We start from the raw sequence: 15619 nt of genomic DNA, 5'->3' as shown, positions 1-15619 counted from the left end.
TATTTGTAATCTTTATGTTTTTTTCTCCAGTTGACCACTTGATTAAATGTTGCACTTAGGGGAGAGGATGTGGTGGTACTTCCAGAGTTGCAGACTTTGCAACTGGGGAACCAGGTTGGAGTTTCTGCTTCAGCTCAACAATCTGTGATTCTGGTCAAATCACTTAATCTCCCCATGTCTACAACCAAAATTAATTTGATCTTGTCTGATGTAACCAATGCTCATGTAAAGCACTTCAATACCTGACAAGTCTGCACTATATAAGACTGCACATACACAAGAAATAAGTGTTTTGCACACTTCTGTCATTGGGCTACATGTGGGCTACATCTGGGTGATATTTGTGCTGCATTTGGGCTCTTTTGTCTCTGGTGGCCATCTTGGGAGATTTATTTGTTATGAAGTTTCCTAATTTCCTCCTTTACTGCAGTCTCCTCAGTAGGAAATGCCTTCAGTTTTTTACTTTGATTCCATCAACAAGGTATTCAGATATGTCACACATTTGCCATAAATTCTGAATGTTAGCACTCTAGTTGCTCATTAGATCACTGTAGTAAAGCTACTGCTCACCACGGAAGTCTGCTGCTGGTATTAAAAGTGCATGTTTCAGTCTGCATATCAGAATGTATTAATGAAATAGAAGAGGATTTGAGAAGTCACTCAAAATGTGCCACTAATCATAATTTCTATGGCAAAATGAACCCCCTCATTGTGTTCCTTTTTAAATTAAATGTTTTAAGTGTTACCAGTTTATTCAAATCAAGATGGCTTCAGGTGTGCCATACTTTTGTCATAAGTAAGACAGTAAGCGCTCTAGTTGTTTTTAAGAACACTCTGGGACATTCTGTCACTGGGCTATACTTGGGCTACATCTGGGTGATATTTGGGCTAAATGTGGGCTCTTTTGTCTCTGGTGGCCATCTTGGGAGATTTATTTGTTATGAAGTTTCCTAATTTCATCATTTACTGCAGTCTCCTCAGTAGGAAATACTTTCAGTTTTTTACTTTGGATCCATCAAGGAGGCATTCAGATGTGTCACACATTTGCCATAAATTCTGAATGTTAGCAATCTAGTTGCTCATTAGATCACTGTAATAAAGCTACTGCTCACCAGGGAAGTCTGCTGCTGGTATTCAAAGTGCATGTTTCAGTCTGCATGTCAGAATTTTTTTATAAATAGAAGCGGATTTGAAAAGTCAAAATGTGCCCTAATTTTTCTTTCTGTAGCACTAATCATACTTTCTATGGCAAAATGAACCCCCTCATTTTGTTCCTTTTTTAATTAAATGTTTTAAGAGTTACCACTTTATTCCAATCAAGATGGCTTCAGGTGTGCAATACGTTTGTCATAAGTAGGACTGTTAGCGCTCTAGTTGTTCTTTAGAACACTCTGGGAAGCTGCAGTAGAACAAAAAGGAATCAACTGACAGTCTCTGCCCTTGTTGGATGTACATGTTTTACAGAGAATGTCAGACTTCATTCTCACATGACTGAGAAAGATAATGTGAATTTACAGAAAATATGCTCTCAGTTTAGCTTATAGATCACCTTCCAAACCTCTGTGGAAAAAGCATGAGAAAATAGTTTTCTCTCAAACATGTTTCATGATATCACAGCAGAAGGCTTTTTTACATGGTAAAATCACCTTAGAACACACCACATTTCCTAAAATGAGTATGGTACTCAACAAATGATTTATAATGTAACTAAAGTCTTAAAACCTTCTATTAACTGCAATGCTTTTTAATGAGGTGCTATCATGTATATTGGTCCCAAGATGGCTGCCAACACTTCTTGGATGAAGTACTGACAGCCAATCAGATCTCACAATGAGATGTGTGGTTAGGCTCCACCCAGATATATCTATCTTTTTAACTCTAATTTTCTCAGGAACAACTGAACGGATTTACACCATTTAAGCAAAAGGCACGAGTCTGAACTGAGGACTACCTCTTTGCGAAATTTGGTGTAATTCCGTTCAGCAGTTTGGGCTGTAGCTGCTTCAACAGGTCCTATGGGGAAATGCATGGGGATAACGCGTTTTGGGACCTCCCTTTTTCTCAGCCCCCGCTTGATGAATCACCGTGAAATTTTCCGGATAGGAGCGGAAAGGAGCTGGCCAAAAGTTTGGAAAATTTTGTGAAGATTCGTCAATCGGCGCCAGCGTTATTCCAAATAGAATGCTGCGGATTTCCTATGGAAAATAGGTCCTAACTATAACTATAACTACCTACTGCCGACTTGTAGAAAATAGACCTCAGCTAGGCCTACCAGTGCAAGGGGTTCGCCCTTCTCTGCACAGAGTCCTCAGACTATTAGAAAGAAGTTGGCACAGAATCTGAAATAGAAAATACATAGTTTATTAAACCTCAGGAGGTGGAACCACATTCACCCAGCACCCTGTGGTGCTGAATGAAGGTAGCACCCAGAGTAGAAGAACCATGGGTCTTTTATACCCACACAGGGGCTCAGGAAAAGGACGATGCAAGCATACATGAGAAGAGTTACATACATAGATGGTCATACAGAAATGCACCGTAAATAGTATAGGAGGAGCTAGCAGTTGCTGACTCTGGTAGAAACAACCTGCTAGTTACAGACTAAAAACAGATGCATGGACAGTTAGATATTCCTGCGCATGTGCAGGGTAGCAGAGTCTAAGTATAGCCAGTCCTTTAAACAGAGCACAAGGGAAGACAAAATGGCTGCCAGAAATACAAAATGGATTCCACAAAATGTACAGGATAGCCTGTAAATACCAGATGGATTCTGCTAACGCTAATTTAATCGCAGCCAATTTACGACAGACGACCCTTTTAGCGTTAGCTGAAGACATCTCCCATAATCCAGTAGGAAAAATGAAAAATATGCATATTAATTTTTAATAACATTTTTTTTTTCTTTTCTTAAATTTCCTAATTCATTGCTAGGTGGGCATTTCTCATTCTAAATATTGTTAAGCGGGTATGTATGAGGTATAAACAGAAGTACAAAGGGAACAGAGAATTGGGTCATACAGATAGCAGGAGAGAGTAATTACTATTATCAGAAACAGAATTATTAGCTTTCTAGTCCTTAGCAAATCCTAGAACCATCCAGTAAAAACATTTTCAAGGTTCCCATGCATTTCAGTTACCATCAATTTCAATATCAAAGTATCCAACAGTACATATCTAATAAAAACATTTTCGCTAGACTTTTCCAGTGTTTCCTTTATGAGGGCTAGAGTATCTATCATTATACCCAATACAAACATTAAAGCAGTCAGACATATTATTTACAAAAATGATCCTGGATCCAGGGGACCAGGAGGACCATGAGAATTAGGACGAAGAGCTGCAAAGGGTTGCTCCTCCTCAAAAATGGGACGATCAATGGGGTACATTTTCAACAAAAAGAAAAAGAAGTCCTTGGGAAATTAAAGCCGCTGTACAACCAACCAGAGGGGAGTCTTCTCCCTGTGTCCGTTTGAGCCTCACAGGCAGGCTCTTGTTGTTCCCACGGTGGAGCTGCACAACTCGCAACTCAGGAATCATGGCCTAGTTTCAAGGGAAAAGTTTCTTCTTTCAGGATAGGGCAATCACCCACCAGGGCAAATGCGCTCAGCGATCCTGTCCAGTGTCTCAGGCAGTGCACCAGTTTTCTTCATTTCAATCTAACAGGCACCAGAGACACAGCACCTGTACCCTGAACTCAAGTCCTTCCCTAACTCCTGTATTGCTCTGCTGGCACACTGCTCTTTCGTTGGGGCCATGGATTGCATTCAGTGTGCCCAGGTATCTCCTTTACAGCCACTTTGGGACCAGGATTCAGAGGCCTGATGCTAGGATCTCTGAAGCAACCCTTGTTTCAAAGGGGGTTACCTCAAGCAAAAACCTTCTTCCCTTCCTGGTCGGTCTGTGACTCTCAGCTGGGCATCAAAAGCTTGATCCACGATTTCTCCTTTCTGATTTGTGACCCCGTCTTTCGCCCAAGATAGTAGCAGGGGTACGCTCATCACAATGCTTCCGGCCTTCTACCTTCACTGAGGTCCTGGTTGCCAGCAGTGCCTGTGCAGGTTACCTTCACTTTGACTTCAAGCTGGACTGGTGCTGACTCCTCAAGCTGGATCTGATGTACGCGCCCCTCTGGCAATGGTTGTAAAGCAGCAAATATCTATTGGTGGACAGAACAAAAGGTCTTTAGACAAGGCACAAAAATAATCTATCAACAGAGAGGATAGTCTCAGAATACTTCCTAGTCCAGGGACGCCCCATATATTAACAAGGCACCCTGGAACCACTTTCATATATGTGAGAGTAAATAAAACAACAGTCTGGACCTATTAGCAAGTATAAAAACTCTTTAGTGAACTGACAAGAGTAATACGTCACCCAATGCCAAGCAGTCAAGGAAGTCTGTGTTCATTTCTAAAGACCCTCAAGAAAAAGGAAATGTTATACACGTTTTACTCCTAAACATTGCATTATTTGTACAGGACTGCAGACACTTCTAAAATGATTTTTCTTAATTAAAGCACCTATATTGTATACTCAGGACCATGCTCTCATGTTATAGGAGCAACAGGAAAATCTAACACTGCTAATTTAACAGGGATTCCTATTACATACAGAACTAAAAACTTCAACATAATGGGTACATGTTCTCCAGCGGAACATCTTGTGACTAACAGACTCCTGTAAAACAATATTGTCCTCAAAAATGTTTGCTAAGGATCACATAGACCTCTTCCCTGCATTCTACATTTTCACAATCCAAACTATGCAACATTAGTTCTAGTAAGGACTGTCAGTTTATTTACACAGACTAGCTAATAAAACTAGCAATGCCCTTGCAAAACTGTATGTAGCATGAGAATAACAAACAATAGTGGTGTTGTCACCTGAGAATTTTCAAACAAAAATTACCCACAGCTAGTTCCCCTTAAAGATCAAATAAGGAAACAGCAACCTAGACTACTCATCCTCTCATAATTCCATCAGAGAGGATGGGTAGTAACATAGCAAAATATATTTATTCGTTTTATTAATGCTAATAATGTTTAAAACAGTATTACTGAATAGCCAATTTAATGTCTCATGGTTATTTCACAGACAGTTTAGACAGGCTCAAAAAAAAGTAAGAAAAAGAGAGAGAACACATAAATTTGCCTACCCTTAATTTGTAGAGGAGCTAGCCTCCACTCCCCAGTTTTGACGGTAAGAAACCTGTACCAGGTTTCATTCTGTCAACACTATCAACCCCAATTTGTAGCAACTGGGCATAAACAAACTCTGAGGAGCGAAATAGCACATTTCAGCTAGCCAAAGAACATATTCCTTTAGCAAATGTACTAGTGCAACATGAGACCGCATGAAGTCAAACTGAATCCCATTGCTTCCTGAATTCAACCCTAAAAACATTTATACTATATATATATGGCAGAGCCATTGTCCTTTAAAGAGAGGTCACATATACTATGTGCATTGAGTGCACACAAAAACTTGCTTTTACCAAAAAAAAAAAAAGGGTATGCAAAAACCTCTTTCTTCCCCTGCCATTTCGTCTTTCAAATGTCGAAATGTCAAAGCAACGTTGTGCTGAGCCCTACAGGCTTCTAAATGTAGGACTTTGACCTATAACCTATGCAGCTGTTCCCCAGCAGGCATGCAAGGTTTTCATGTGGTGCTTCCAAGTCAAAGTGACCCTAAAGACCGAAGACAGAGCAGCAAAACCCACTCTGTGTGTCTACCAGCAATTTCAGAGGTAAGCTTAATAACTTCTGCCAATTTTTGTACATTGATATGTATAAGCAGTGTGCCAAGCGTTTGTCTAGCAGTATAGATGGTCTATGCTTACATATGTGCATTTACTGGGGCGTAAGGCAGTTTAAAAACTGATCTGACTGGAGAAAACTCACTTAAATAGTGAATTTTTACCCAATTTCGACTTTGATTTTCAGGGCACTTAAAAATTAACATCCTACAATGTTTTTGCATAATAGTCATCCCCAGAATGTCCTCTACATATCCCAGAGATGTGGCATCGAAAATGTATAATGTATACCCTTATAAAAATGAGTTTTGTACGCCTGGGTAAAGTGACATTTTCACATGTAATTGACCCCCTATTGCTGTATAGCACGGCTTAAATGCAATTTGGATGCTAGGAGGTCACAGTATCATTATTAGGCATTATAAATAGTAAAAAACGAATTTGTTTTTGCACCTATTTGAAATAACATTTTTTTTTTTTATATAATCAAAATATATTTTTTGTTAATAAATCTAATCATTTTGATGAGTCTACATATGAAAAGCGAGCTGCATCCCTTGCCTATTATATTGAAACACATTAATTCTTAGCCCTAAGCACAGAAGCGTATCTTGAAACATCCTAAGTCTGCGCCACTTTTAAATGAAGGACAGCCATTATTATTGAACATCAAAAACCACTCTTATCCTTATTTTAAAAAAAAGGCATTAAGAAAAAAAAATCCCCTACTGTCAATCTGCAAAAATAATGAAACTACATTTCTAACTTTGGAAACAGCAGTCTGAAATGCAGAATTTTACTCCGTGTTTTTGACTTCAACTATTCTCTGTAGCCGGAGTCTGAAATAGAAATGGTCTTGTTGACACAGCTGTTTAACACGTAAAGGTGTCGAAATTCACACGCCTTGCAAGTCAACCCTTCAAGCCAACACAAATCTGTCGTGCTGTATAATGTGAATGCCTTTGAATACCCTATACAAAAGATAAATGCTGTGACATTTTGTATCTGAATTTAGTCTATTGTAAAACACACAATTTCGTTTTTCTCTTTACACAGGTCATCTTAATTTTAACTTTCTAAAGGTAAAACTCTTATCCGATAATCCATGTTAATTTTGCGCCACAATTTCCACTGAGAAAATTAATTCTCAATTGGAAAATCGTTTTTATATAGGCATATAGCCCTTAAAATTTCAAGCAAGAGCATCATTTTACTTTTTGTGTAGGATTAATGCAACAGTTTTAAAAAAAAATAAAAACAGTTTTCTATGGAAAGTCTAACTGGTCTTTGCACAAAATAGGGCAGAGGAAGGCTCCTTGGGTTTCGTTCCTCAGCTGCCCTGTCTCATCAGAGAAGCTAAACCTCAGCGCAGAACCGGGCCACAGCGAGTGCTCCTAGCCCCCACCTTTCTCCAAGGCTGTCCTGCTGCAAGCATTACACATTTTCATGTCAGTGAAGCTTTCTAAGCAGTGATTTCACCTCCTGGTTCACTCCTCTATTTTTAGCCCCCACCTTACAAGCTGCAAGGTCAAAATCTGCCTTGCACAGCCCTGAAGCTGTCAAAGACAAAAAGCCTTCCTAATGTTATCTAAACTGCAATAATTTGCCCTATGGAAACACTTATTTTAATATACAATTTCTTTTCAAGGGTCATAAATTTAGGTTCAATTCTCAGATTAGCAGGTTCAGCTTAAATTAGAACCTACAACCCTGTGGACCCAGCACATTGGCTCACTGAACCACCAAGAACACAAAGCTGCATAGGAACAATTTGCAAATTCGAAATACCCACAATTTTTCCAAGCTAAACTTTTAACGGGTCCCTAATTACTCCCTAATTACTCTTCATTAATACTTTTGTACATTAAGGGTGTCATCAAATCACAGGGGTTGCTCTTTCTCTTGCTACACCCCTCTCAATTTCCTTTTGCGACTTATTGATGGTGATGAGACCAAATTAAATTTACTCCTTAACAATTTCACTTCTCAGAATTCTTTCACATATTCACAGTCATTCAATCACACGCTTTTTCCAGTGCTAGCAACATCCAAAACACAATTTACCACACCATAACATGTAAACACACATTTAACCCACAGATCAACACTTAAGACAGAAACAAAAGACAGCCCACAGACTGTACTTAAACCAAACCATTTGTAAATACTAGTTGCAAGTCATATTCACCAGATTTGGCTGGCAGAACACCAAAAAAAAACGCTCTGCATCTCATCACTTATGAATGTTACTAAGTGCACAGACCAGGATCCTTTTATGTACATATTTAGTTCCTCGGGGTACTAGTCACCACTTACAAGTATTTTTATTCCATAATGCGCTGTACATTATAGAAGAAAGACCATACTTAATATACATATCCCTATTAGGCGTCCCCTCCGAGGGGGGGGCCAGTTGTGCTTCATCAAGTTTCATTTTGGTACCATTCCAAAGGCAACACATCTTTTGAAGTGTGCTAAAGACAGATATGCCAAAAAATAGTGCAGAATATGCAATATTATAATCAAAGTAGCACTTAAGGTACCTTTAGTACGATGTGCCGTTCAAATCAATTCAGTTAGAGAAAATTCTCCTCATTACCTGCCTATGTGAATTGCAAGTCACATATGTCAAAACAAACCAAGTTGGCCAACACAAAATATACCATACTCAAAGCCACAGTAAGCGTTACTAAATACCAATCACAGGCATCAAAACCAACAGCAAGCGCCGCAGACACTTACCAATCACTTGGTGTTCAGATTCATCCTGCCAAGTTCTAAAATCGACCAAATGGTCACTGCACGGTGAATCAACAGAAGAGATCTCAGTCGAGGACCGGTGCCACCTGGATGGTCAGATCAGAAAGAAAGGAAAAGTCGCCGTGGATGCCAAGACTCTGGTCTTATCGGGCAGTGATCACGTCCAGAGCGAGATTCCAATCCTTCGTCGCGACCAATCCTTTGGGCATCCGAGTCACCGATGAGCCCCACGTTGAGGCGCCAATTGTAGAAAATAGACCTCAGCTAGGCCTACCAGTGCAAGGGGTTCGCCCTTCTCTGCACAGAGTCCTCAGACTATTAGAAAGAAGTTGGCACAGAATCTGAAATAGAAAATACATAGTTTATTAAACCTCAGGAGGTGGAACCACATTCACCCAGCACCCTGTGGTGCTGAATGAAGGTAGCACCCAGAGTAGAAGAACCATGGGTCTTTTATACCCACACAGGGGCTCAGGAAAAGGACGATGCAAGCATACATGAGAAGAGTTACATACATAGATGGTCATACAGAAATGCACCGTAAATAGTATAGGAGGAGCTAGCAGTTGCTGACTCTGGTAGAAACAACCTGATAGTTACAGACTAAAAACAGATGCATGGACAGTTAGATATTCCTGCGCATGTGCAGGGTAGCAGAGTCTAAGTATAGCCAGTCCTTTAAACAGAGCACAAGGGAAGACAAAATGGCTGCCAGAAATACAAAATGGATTCCACAAAATGTACAGGATAGCCTGTAAATACCAGATGGATTCTGCTAACGCTAATTTAATCGCAGCCAATTTACGACAGACTGCCAGTAGGTAATATATATATATACATATACATATATATATATATATATATATACACATATCCAAGCTCCAAAGTACCCAAAGTGCATGGAGCACTCGAACAGCAACATGCTCATGAAGAGCCTTTATGGTATACAGTCTGCCAGCACAACGATAGCTTTAAGCAGGTACATTTTCCGTGAATGCCTGACGCGTTTTGAAGTGTCCCCACTTCTCTTCAGAGGCTTTGGCAATTGAAGGCGCATAGGACACCGCCCTCATCATTTAAATACTTCAATGCATGCCCTGGATGGGACACTCTGCTGCGACTAGCAGAGCATTATGGGCCTTGTTGTGTCCTTTGTCTCCAGATGGAGCACGCAATGTTGCCTTTGTAACATTCATAGCCCTCAGATGGGCCTCAGTATGCCGGCGGATATGCTAAATCCGTTGCTGCCCATGAAATTGGCCTGCTCGATAAGAGACCGCGTGGCCCCCACATATTGGGGTGGTGCTCCTTCGCGGCAGGGTGTGCCGCCTATTTATCCAAGCTCCAAAGTACCAAACATGCAAGGAGTGCTCGAATGGTAACATGCTCATGAAGAGCTTTTATGGTATACAGTCTGCCAGCACAACAATAGCTTTAAGCAGTTCAATTCGCCGTGGATGCCTGACGCGTTTCTAAGTGTCCCCACTTTTCTTCAGAGGCTTTGGCAATTGAAGGCGCATAGGACACCACCCTCATCCTTTCAATGCTTCAATGCATGCCCTGGATTGGACGCTCTGCCACGACTAGAAGAGGATTATGGGCCTTGTAGTGTCCTTTGTCTCCAGATGGAGCACACAATGTTGCTGCTGTAACATTCATAGCCCCCAGTGGGGACCACACCGTCTGTTATCGTGCAGGCCGACATAGTGAGGCAGCAACGGAATTCACATATCACCGGCACACCGAGACCCATCTGGGGGCTATGAATGTTACAGCAGCAACATTATGCACTCCATCTGATGATATCTCAAATGACAACACAGATTACATCATCCAGTGACTGTGAGTGTGCTTAAAATGTTTATGAGTGTTAAATATATATACCAAGGTGTATTGGTGAATCAGGGGTTCTATGAATGCCTGTATGTATGATTCAATGGGAACATAACTGACTGTATAAGTGAGTGATTAGGTGTCACAGTGAATGTATGGGTGACTCACTGGTAGTGTGAATGTTTGTGTCAGTCTGTCAGTTTGTGTCTAAGTGGCCGTATGGGTGTGTGAGTGGGTATGTGAATGTCTGTATGGGTAATTGATTTGTTGTCTTAGTACATGTATGAGTGTCTGAGTGTCTGTGTGGTTGGGTGATGGGGTGTGTGACTGCCTGTATGGATGACTGAGTGGGTGAGTCAGTAGCTATATGGGTTAGTGAGTATGTGTGTGAGAGGCTGTATGGGTGAGTATGTGTGTGTGTATGGCTGTGTAGATGAGTGACTGGGTGTGTCAGAGGTGTATGGGTGAGTAACTGGGTTTGTGAAAGGCAGTATAGGTGAGTGATGGGGTATATGAGTGACTGTATGGGTGAGTCAGTGAATGTGAGAGTGGCTGTATGGATTAGTGTGTGCTTGTTGCAGGACTGTATATGTCAGTGATTATATGTTAGTAAGTGGGTGTGTTTGCAACTGTATAGGTGAGTAAGTGGTTGTCTGATTGAGTGTATGGATGAGTGAGTAGGTGTGTGAGTAGATCTATGGTATGTGTGAGTGAAAATGTCAGAGGATGTATTAGTGAGTGAGTGGGTATATGAGTGTTTGCATGGGTGAATGAGTGGATTTGTGTGTAGATCCATGAATCAGTGAGTAGGAGTGCAAGTACTGATATGGGTCTGTGAATTCGTTTGTGAATGATTGGGTGGGAGTGGGTTTATGAAAGGGTTTAGGGGGTGTGAGTGAGTGAGTTGGTGGTTTTGTAGATGATGCCATCAGTGATGTGATTTGAGATGGCAACAGTGATGTCACTGACCATGTTATGAGTGATGTAATACATGAGGTCATTAGCAGTGCATTCCAGGGCGTGAGTTATAGTTAGCTCAGCTAACTATAACTGCTGAATGTCACTGGTTTTGCACAAGTGAAATCTGAGCCTGACTATAATGTCCCTGTTGCCTTTGTTTTTTCCAGTGAATTTCTAAGGTTTTTTATAACATGAAGTAAGATGCCCATCACAATGCACAGTGTGAGTGTGGTTGAACAAAGAGCCTGGCCTGGTATTGTGCCGTTTCCACCCAAGCTTGCTGCTCCTGCACCCCTCCTCCTTGCTATCTATTGCCTATGACCCTGCTCTCTCATTACAGCTGTGTGTGGCTGTTGTCCTGCCAAGGCCCTTCCTGCCTACCCTAAACAGTTAGCTTGCTGCCCAATCCACCTCCTCCATGCCCTCTATTGTCTGAGTCCATGCACAAGCCCCACCCTCCTGCCCTGCATGGATTGAAGTGCTGCCACTGCCTTCCATTTAGCTTGAGGTCCCTACCCACTCCTCCTGCCCTCTGTTCTCCAATTCTATGCAGCCTAATTTTCCTCCTGCTTAGTCTCTGTACTTAGCTTGCTGTCCCTACTCTCCTTCCCTCTGCCCTCCAATGTCTGTGTGCATGCCCCATCTCCCTACATTCTGCCCCTCATATTCCATGGACCTGCCACCCTCCAATCTACTGTGAGTGTTGGTTGAACTACAACTGCCCCTCCCACCTGCCTAGCATGGTAAGATGGATGCCGCCTGTCTCTGCCACCTCCAGTCTGCCTTTCCAAGTTCCATGCCGTCATCCCCTCCCACCTATCCTCCATGGTCAGTTTCGCTGGCACTCCCTTCTGCCCTCCATGCTCAATTGTGCTGCAACTGCTCCTCCTGTCTGCCCTGCATGGTCTGTTGTGAAGTCCCTTCCCGTCTTTTGACTGTGCCCAGCCCCTAACTCTCCTTTCTGTCCTCCATGCCCCTGCCCCCTCCCTCTTACTCACCATGGCAGTTGTGCTGCCACTAACCTTCCTGCTTGCCTGCATGGTCTTCTGTGCTGCCATAGCCCCAGACCACCTGCCCTGTGTGTTAAACTTGCTGCCCCTGACCCCTCACAACTTCCCTCCGTTGTCTCTGTGTATGCCACTATAGTCTCACTGTTGACCTCAATGGTCTGTTGTGCTTCCAGTGCCCATCCCACCTGCTCTCTATGGTCAGTTTGCTGCTGCTGTTCTGCCCCCATGCCCCCTACCCTCGGTTTTTAATGTGCAGACCCCTATCAACTCCCACTGCCTTGTTTGATCCGCAGTTGTTACTCTGCCCCCTCCTTCACGGTCCGTCATGCTGCATCTGACTCTCCTGTCTGCCCACTATGGTCAGCTTGCTCCCCTTGCCCCTTTCACCTCTGCTCTCTGTTGTCTATGTGCAATGGCCCTGTTAAATCTCTATTGCTTTCCATGGTCCGTTTGCTGAAATGCTGTCCCGCTTGCCCTGGGTGAAGTATTGTGCTGCTGCAACCCCTGGCGCCTGCCCTGTAAGGTCACTTTGGTGCCCCTGTCCATCTCACACCTGCCCTCTCTTATCCACGTTTGTTTACCTATCCCATTCCTCCTGCCCTCTGTGATCCAATGTACCAAACCTGCCAACATTTTGAACTTGGTAAGAGGGAGATTTTGAAAAAGAAAGTGGGGAATTGATTTTCCTATTGACTTACATTTAAATAGCGGAGATGTTATGCCTTTTGGACTTAAAAACATCAGGAGTCTCCTGCCTGAATCGGGGTTGGTTCTACTATCACTACCTCTTCCTTCTGGCCTGAATGGCCTTTAACTTGCCACAACCCCTCTTGCCTGTACTGCCTGGTTGGTTTGTTGCACCAGCCCCCTTTTTCCCTGCCCTCCATGGTCTGGTATGCTGTCACTGTCCCTCCCACCTGCACAACATGCAAACATGTTGCCTCTGCACCCTCCTTCATGAAATGGTCCTATTCCCAAAGAAATTATGCTTAGTGCTCTAAACAACTAAAATCACAACATCTTTTCTGAGTTCTCAAATAACAACAAAGCACTTTTAAACAATTTGTTATTTTTATGGTGTTTTTATCCAGTTGATCACTTGAGTATATGTTACACTTAAGGGAGTGGATGTGGCGTTACAGCCAGTAATGCAGACTTTGCAACTGGGGAACCGGGTTTGAGTTTCGGCGTCAGCTCGTCATCCTTTGATTCTTAGCAAATCAATTATTCTCCCCAAGCCTAATATCAAAATGAATGTGTCCTTGTGTAATGTAACTGATGTTTACGTAAAGCAGTCATATACCTTTCAGACAAGACTGCGCTATATAAAACTGCAAAAAAAAATTACGTGTTTTGCACACTTATGTCATTGGGCTACACTTGGGCTACATTTGCTATATTTGGGCTCTTTTTTCTCCGGTTGCCATCTTGGAAGACTTAGAAGCTCCCTAATTTTATGTAAAGACCGGAGGCTCCTGTTATGCTTTCTTAACTTTCTTTAATAAATATAGCAGCAGTCAAGCTATAGACATACATACTACAAATCCCAAAAGATTTAGCAACATGCTAACCAATGTGTACAAAAGACATCGTGAATATAACAACCAATCATGTGACTCCAACACCTATAATGAGCATCTTGACTGCAAACAGCCCTCTTTTCTTGCTGCTCGCAGTCAAGATAAGTACATTTCTTTTCATTGTTATCAATATTGTGGTTTTGCGAGAGAGAATTATAAAAATTTGCTGTTTTATTATCGCGTTTGTTCTCTTTTTTAGTTTTGCGCGTCCTCGCAGTTCATCTCCCATCGCTCGCTTTATTTCTCAGCAGAATGTCTGCTTGGTGCTTATTAGGTGGTGGTTGGCTCGTCTGTCACCGGCGTGCTCAGCTCTATTTTATCAGACTTTTTTTTCCTCTTACCGCCCATGTTGTTAAACATTATCTGGCAGTGTTTTGGAAGCTTCTTCTGGACTTTCCTTGTTGGAATTTTTTGCCAAGACTTTTTCACTTTTATTATGGCCTTTTCCATTTTTATCACCATTGTCCTTTGTTTCCTGGTTCTCTCTAACTTCTCTCACAAGAAAAGAGGGCTGTTCACAGTCAAGATGTCATTATAGGTGTTGGAGTCACATGCTTGGTTGTTATATTCATGATGTGTTTTGTTCCCATTGGTTAGCGTGTTACTAAGCCTTTTGGGATTTGTTGTATATATGTTTATATCTTGACTGCTGCTATATTTATTAGAGCAAGTTAAGAAAGTATAATACTCGCCTCCATGTCTTTAATACATTAAGATTTTCTTTCATAACTTACTAGGAAATCTACATTTCATCATTTACTGCCGTATCCTCAGTAGAACATGCTTTCAGTTTTCTACTTTGATTCCATCAAGATGGCATTTATATGTGATACACTTTTGGCTAGAATTCAGAATGTTAGTACTCTAGTTGGTCATTAGAACACTATAATAAAACTATTGATTACCAGGGAGATAACTGGCAGTCTGCTGCTGGTGTTGAAAGTGCTTGTTTCTGGCTGCCTGTGTTGAAAGTGCATGTTTCAGTCTGCATGTCAGAATGTTTTAATGAAAAAGGAAGATATTTGAGAACTCACTTAAAATGTGTCCTAATTTTTCTTTCTACAACACTAACTATAATTTCTATGACAACTGAACCCCTCATGTTGTTCCTTTCTAAATTAAATGTTTTCAATTTTACCAGTTTGATTCAATCAACATGGCTTCAGGTACGCCATACGGTTGTCATAGGTAACACCGTGAGTGCTCTAGTTGTTCTTTAGAACACTCTGGGAGGCTGCAGTAGAACACAGGGGAATCAGCTGTCAGCTTCATTTTCATATGGCTGAGAAATATAGTGTGCATTTAGAGAAATATATGCTCTCAATTTATCTTCTGGAGCACCTTTCATAACCATGAGAAAACAGTCTTTTCTCAAACATGACTCTTGAAATCCCAGCAGAAAGCTTTTCCACAGGGTAAAATCACCTTAGAACACACCACAGTTCCTAAGATGAGTATGGTACCATCAACAAATGATTTATATTGTACCCAAAATCTAGAATCACCCTTTATACGTTCTCCTTTTTGTGACAGTTAAAACCTGCCTTTCACTACAATGCATTTCAATAGGGTGCTATTAAATATATATTGGGCCAAAGATAGCTGCCAGCACTTTCTGGTTGTAGTGTTGGCAGCCAATCAACATTCAGTAGGATTTTAGTAGGAGTTTTGGGCTTCCAGATATCTATAATTTTTAATCCTAAAAATCTATAAAACTACTA

The 15619-nt window shown here is 41.6% G+C and overlaps 1 long non-coding RNA gene across 1 annotated transcript; it reads right to left on the bottom strand.

Annotated features, from left to right (window-relative positions):
* Positions 1–2345: 2345 nt before the first annotated feature.
* LOC146806267 (uncharacterized) lies at positions 2346–9317 on the bottom strand. Its single transcript, XR_014967986.1, has 2 exons — positions 7268–9317; positions 2346–7160 (listed from the first exon to the last, which is right to left on the bottom strand). It is a non-coding gene; the product is annotated as an uncharacterized LOC146806267 (long non-coding RNA).
* Positions 9318–15619: the final 6302 nt, after the last annotated feature.

This window comes from Triturus cristatus, chromosome 8 (assembly GCF_964204655.1).
Source record: "Triturus cristatus chromosome 8, aTriCri1.1, whole genome shotgun sequence".
NCBI classification, from domain to species: Eukaryota; Metazoa; Chordata; class Amphibia; order Caudata; family Salamandridae; genus Triturus; species Triturus cristatus.
This window is presented reverse-complemented; position numbering and strand designations above follow the sequence as displayed.